Genomic DNA, 6697 nt, shown 5'->3' with positions numbered 1-6697 from the left:
TGGGAGGCCGAGGCAGGCAGATCAACCGAGGTCAGGAGTTTGAGACCAGCCTGGCCAACATGCAGAAACCCCGTCTCTACTAAAAATACAAAAATTAGTCGGGCTTGATGGTGGGAGTCTGTAATCCCAGCTACTCCGGAGGCTGAGGCAGGAGAATCACTTGAATCCTGAAGGCAGAGGTTGCAGCGAGCCAAGATTGCGCCATTGCACTCCAGCCTGGGTGACAAAAGCAAGACTCCATCTCAAAAAATAAAACAACTTAAGCATATAGTAAAGTACTCTTTCCATGCCCCAATGTTAAAAGGTCCATCTATTATAGACTACTTGTTTCAAATAAAAATCTAAAACTGGTAATAATTCTGCTTAAATTCCATATTAAACTAGGATCAAAAGTTATTTTTAGTTCTTCTTGTTTCTTAAATACTTGAAAAGTGCTGCTACATGTTTTCCTTATATATTTATTCATTCAACTAACTTTGGGTGGAAGGTACTTGCAAGTTTAAAAGTCCTTTCCAAAAGTGGAAATAACATAAAAATGTTTGCATAAAAGACACTCAATGGTTCTCAAAGTGTATCTGAGAGTCTAATCAGCCTATTAACTTTGTTCTGAATAACCAACAACAAATGTGAGCTTTTTGTCACATCTATGTATTTTCCCCTGTAAACTGATACCTACATTTTAAATGCATTTTTAAAATGTTCCATTTGGCCCTATGATAATTATTTCTCCTGTAAAAAGCTACAGGATTTTTGTTTAAGAGCAAATGAGATAGAGTATCTGGTCCACGAAAAAGGCTAAGTGGAAAGATCAGCTCCCTAAAGTTTGTAACCAATAACAACACAAACTCCAACGCTACTTGTTCATATAATCAACAATATGTGAGTTGAAATAAACTAGTGAGCTATATATTTCTGATACATACAAATTTACCAATCAACAGGAGAGGAAGAAATCGCTCAAATGTGACTACTGTTAACAAACATCTAAATATCAGATATAGTCTCTATCAAAATCGTAACCTATCAATTTTGAAATCATTCCTTCGACTTTTGTTATGCTTTTAATCCCCCCATTAAAGAAAGAAAGAAAACACGCATCCACTTCTAAAATGTAAATTCTCCCTTTCTCAAAATAACTTGCCTAGGGAAAGTCAATGCATTAAAATAAAACGTAACAGACAAATCAATTACAACATTAAAAAAAACCTAAAATGATCAGTAACACAAACCAATCACTCCAGTTTAGCAAAGCGTGTGTTTTTAATCTGTTGTGGGTATCGTATTATGCTAATAAGCAACAATGTCTAAAAGTCATCCCAATGCCTATAACACCGCCATCTACATAACATACTTGTCCTTTACTCCAATGAAGCTTAAACTAGACTCGAACTCAGACCATTTCCCCCTCCTGGCACACCGAAATATACGAGGGGGAATCCAAGAAATCAGATATGTTAAGTGCCGGTATCTTCTTCCAAAGTAGGGTCAAATTCGTGTTTGCCCGCAAATGTCACCGTCCTAGTAAGTCTGCAAATTCTCACTAGCGCTGGAGTACAAAGAGGCCTGCCCACGGAAACACCTGTCCTAGCACCAGGAAGACAGTGGGAAATATAACCCTCCCTGGGTCCGAGCCCGCCCCAAAGACTCAGCAGCAGCGATGGTGGGGACAAGAGGCGGCCGCTGGTCTCGCGGGTGCTGCGGACAGGGTCCCACACCCCCGGCCCGCCTCCCGAGAACGAGGAAACCTGTCAAGCCGGCCGGGACCCACACTCCGCAGCCCCCTCGCGCTCCTGCCCAGCCCAGCCCCAGCGCGCCCGACCGCTCCCCATCTGCCCCAGCCTCCGGGCTGCACTCGGCCACCTCATTCTTCCCCGGCGACCTCGCGGCCCCGCCACCTCCTCCCCGCGACCTGGGCTCGGGTCGCCCCCGGGCAGGAGCGCCCGACCGCCACCTCCCGCCCAGCCCCGATCCAGTCAGTTCCCCCGCGGCCCGGTCCCCTCCGCCTCCAGGCCCGAGCTCCCACCGCGCACTCCCCAGCCCCAGCCTCTGCCCTCGCCCCAATTGGCAGCTCCTGGCCCACACCCCCACGCCGGCTATCTGGAGCCAAGCGCAGCGGAGCGCTTCACCCAGGGTCCCAGGTCGCAGAGGGCCCGGTGCTGGGCGTCCCGCTCCTTCTCCAGCTCCACGTGGTAGGCGTAGATGGAGAGCAGGATCCCGGCGGCAGCGCACACTGCGTATCAGGTCACCTTCTCCCACCGCGGCACCGACACTCAGCAGGACGTGCACCGCCGTCTGTCTGCCGCCGCCGCCCCCGCCGCCCCCGCCGCCCCCGCCGCCCCCGCCGCCCCCGCCTGTCTGCCGCCGCCGCCGCCGCCGCCGCCGCCGCCGCCGCCGCCGCCGCCGCCCCATTGGCTCGGTCGCCTGCTCCGGGCCCTGCCCCGACAGGCGCGCGGCCCAACCGCCCCGACAGGAGTGAGGCGGGCGGGGCGGGGAAGGCGCGCGCGGGCGCCGAGGGAGTGGACAGAGAGCGCAACTACCCTGGAGGCCCGATCGGCGGCGGAAACTGAGGCAGCGCGCCACGGCGCCCGCGAGGCTTGGGGCCCGGGGAGAGAGGGGCGGGGCCGGGAGGGACGGGGCCAGGCGGGCCAGCGCGGGGAGGGACTTTGGGGAGCGGTGCAAGGATGCCACTGTGGGTGACTGGGCGAGGCCGCGGCCCCTCCCTCTGGACGTGGCACTCAATTGCTATCCTTTTTCCCTTTTTCGTCGTTATCACTTGATATTTCTGACCCAATCCAAATCAACCCTGGCCAATGCTTGGAGCTTTAGAGCCACACTCCTATGACTTGATCTTACCACTACCACCTGAGGGCACTCTGTGTTCAACCTGTGCAAAACTTTTTTTTTTAATGTTCAAAACTATGTTTTAAATTTCAAAACTGTTTTTAAAAAATGATTTATGGGCCGGGTGCAGTGGGTCACGCCTGTAATCCCAACGCTTTGGGAGGCCGAGGCAGGTGGATCACTTGAGGTCAGGTGTTTGAGACCAGCCTAAGTCTACATAGTGAAACCTCATCTCTAATAAAAATACGAAAAAAAAATACTAGCCGGGTGTAGTGGTGGGCGCCTGTAATCCCAGCTACTCGGGAGACTGAGGCATGAGAACTGCTGGAACCCGGGAGGTGGAGGTTGCAGTGAGCTGAGATCGTGCCACTGTACTCCAGCCTGGGCAATAGAGTGACAGTCTCAAAAAAAAAAAAATTTTATGAATGCCTTGCTTCTCTGTAAGCTGAATTTGAGGTGGCTTGTCGTAAATCGTAGAATACAGAAAAATATAAAGATGAGCTAATATAATCAGGACGAAGAAAATGAAGTCAGAATAAAATGAAAGGCCAGGAATAAGAACACAGATAAGCAGGCCATAGGGACTTACACAATTATGAAAATTGCGTCATAAATTTGGCTCTGAGCTTCCTGGTGGCCAAAACTAAAAGGAAAAGAGATGTATGTGCTTTTCTCACTGTCTTTAAGAAGAAACACAGTGTTCTTGGAGATTTTCAGTGTTTCCCTGGTTGCAGCTTCCATTTTTTCAGGGGCTTTATATAGTGATGTTGAGTAATAAGCAACATCCTTGTATTCATTATCTATTGTTGGGTAAAAATCGCCCCAAATTCAGCAGCTTTATAAACAATAAACTTTTTTTTCCTCACAGTTTCCATGGGCTAGGAATCTGGGTGAGGTTAGCTGTGTCCTGTGGCTCAGGCTCTCACGAGGATACAATCAGGGTGTCAGCCAGGGCTGCAGCTCTCTCAAGGCTTCAGAATCCTCTTTGAAACTCACTTTGACGGCTGCTGGCAGGCCTCAGGTCCTCTCTGGCTGTGGGCTGGAGACATCAGTTCTTGTCCACTTGCACCTCTTCATAAGAAGCAGCTGGCTTACCCCAGGGCTAGGGAGGGGAAAGAGGAAGAGACAGAAAAAGAAAATGAGAGACAGTGAGATCACAGTCCTTTTTGAAACCTAATCCCAGAAGTGACATCCCAAGATAAATAAGTATAATACATATTAAGTTATATGGTGGTAAATGCTAAGAAAATAATCAAAATTCTCCATGTGGTATTAGTTCATAGCACAGAAATTAAGAGCTTGGGTCCAGGAGGTAGACTTGGAGTTTGAATTCTAGTTCTCTGACTTATTACCCATGTGATTTCGGGCTGGGCTATATTGCCTCTCCAAGCCTCAGTTTCCTTATTTCATTATTATCAGTATAGAGAAAATGCTCATTTTTATAAACCTGGAGGAGTGGACCAGTAAACATCATTTGTACAGACAGGACCTGCTGACCCACCAGGCAAAAAAGAGGCCTCCACTGAGCAAGTCTACCTGCCAGATGCTATGTCATATTTAAACTTCATGAGATCTGGCCAGGCACAGTAACTCATGCCTGTAAATCCCTGTAGGTCAAGGCGGGAGGATTGCTTGAGGCCAGGAGTTCAAGGCTGCAGTGAGCCATGATTGTGCCACTGCACTCCAGCCTGGGCAACAGAGTGAGACCCTGTCTCCACAAATAAATAAACATCTTATGATCTGTACCAGGGTATAGGCAGGTGTTATTATCCCCACTTTTCATCCTCAACTCTGAGTTGAGTCATACATCAACTCTGATGACCTTTGCTTCCACTCCCCTTAAGCCATCCACAGGAATAGCTACTTTACATAGAAAAGTCAATCTGAGAGGGTTGAGTGACTTGCCCAATTACTGTAAAAGGTAGAGCTTCAATTAGCACCAAAGCCCATCTGATGCTAGTATTCCCTCTCCACCCATCCACGTGGCTTCCTGGTACTTAATTTTTTTTTTTTTTTTTTTTTTTTAGGTGGAGTTTCACTCTTGTTGTCCAGACTCAAGTGCAATGGTGCTGTGGCTCACCGCAACCTCCATGTCCTGGGTTCAAGCGATTCTCCTGCCTTAGGCACCCGAGTAGCTGGGATTACAGGTGCCTGACCATGTCCAGCTAATTTTTTTTTTTTTTTTTGAGATGGAGTCTTGCTCTGTTGCCCAGACTAGAGTGCAGTGGTCCAATATTGGCTCACTGCAACATCCATCTCCTGCTTTCAAGCAATTCTTCTACCTCAGCCTGCCGAGTAGCTGGGATTACAGGCACCCGCCACCACACCCAGCTAATTTTTGCATTTTCAGTAAAGACAGGGTTTCACCATGTTAGCCAGGCTGGTCTCGAACTCCTGACCTCAGACAATCCACCCACCTCAGCCTCCCAAAAGTGCTGGGATTACAGGCGCTAGCCACCGCGCTGGCCCATTTTTTGTATTTTTAGTAGAGATGGGGTTTCACCATGTTGACCAGACTGGTCTTGAACTCCTGACCTCAGATGATCCACCCACCTCGGCCTCCCAAAGTCCTGGGATTACAGGCATGAGCCACCGTGCCTGGCCTTGGCTTCCCTTTAATAAATCACCACTCAATTTGATGTGGAGGCTCTGTTCTTTCCCAGAATATAATGAATGGAATATTTCCCAACCCACTTCCTCTGTTTTATCAGTGTAATCAAGGGCTAGGGTGTTCCCTTCTTCTTGCCTCAAGGTGAAACAGAGGGGGCTCCCCTGTGCTCTGTAGCAGGCTAGACCTAGGCTTAAATCCTACAGTGTGCAGAGACTCCGCTGCACACTGCCATCCCAAGGCCCCTGTGATGTGTCTCGACTGGGGTCCTCTCCCTCCAAGCTCTGTGAACCTCAGTGCTGGCACCCTGAAAATAATTTAAGACAGGCATAAACAAGACCCTGGCTGCCAACCTAAACTTAGTCTCAGAGCTCAGGTACATTCAGGAACCCTGAAGCCCATGACTTCTCACACCCCTGCCATCCTATTCTTAGTTCTTTGTCTAAAATAATTTAAACATTTTATTTATTTTAATTTTTTATTTCTTTTTTTGAGACAGAGTCCTGCTCTGTCACCCAGGCTGGAGTGCAGTGGCATGATTTCGGCTCACTGCAACCTCTGTCTCCTGGGTTCAAGTGATTCTCCTGCCTCAGCCTCCTGAGTAGCTGGGATTACAGATGCCTGCCACCATGCCTGGCTAATTTTTGTATATTTAGTAGAGACAGGGTTTTACCATGTTGCCCAGGCTGGTCTCGAACTCCTGACCTCAGGTGATCCGGCCTCCCAAAGTGCTGGGATTAAAGGTGTGAGCCACCACACCTGGCTGAGACTATTTTTTTTTTAATTAAAAAATATTTTTTGAGGCCAGGCACAGTGGCTCATGCCTGTAATCCCAGTACTTGGGGATGCTGAGACAGGCAGATTATTTGAGGTCAGGAGCTTGAAACCAGCCTAACCAACATAGTTAAATCCGGTTTCTACTAAAAATACAAAAATTAGCAGGGTATGGCGGTGGGTGCTTGTAATCCCAGCTACTCGTGAGGCTGAGGCAGGAGTATCGCTTGAGCCTGAGAGGCGGACGTTGCAGTGAGCAGAGATCACACCACAGCACGATCATAGCTCACTGCTGCCTCAGATTCCTGGGCTCCAGCCATCTGCCTGCCTCAGCCTCCTGAGTAGCTGAGATTACACGCATGCACCACCACACCCAGTGTGAGAAACAAATGCACCCATCCAAACCCAAAGAAGGGACTCAGAGACCCAGAGCACAGAGAAAGTGAGACTTTTAATGATGGTCTTGCAGGATCG

This window comes from Pan paniscus, chromosome 6, assembly GCF_029289425.2.
Source record: "Pan paniscus chromosome 6, NHGRI_mPanPan1-v2.0_pri, whole genome shotgun sequence".
Taxonomy (NCBI): domain Eukaryota; kingdom Metazoa; phylum Chordata; class Mammalia; order Primates; family Hominidae; genus Pan; species Pan paniscus.
The sequence above is the reverse complement of the archived record's forward strand: the minus strand, read 5'-3'. Positions refer to the sequence as shown.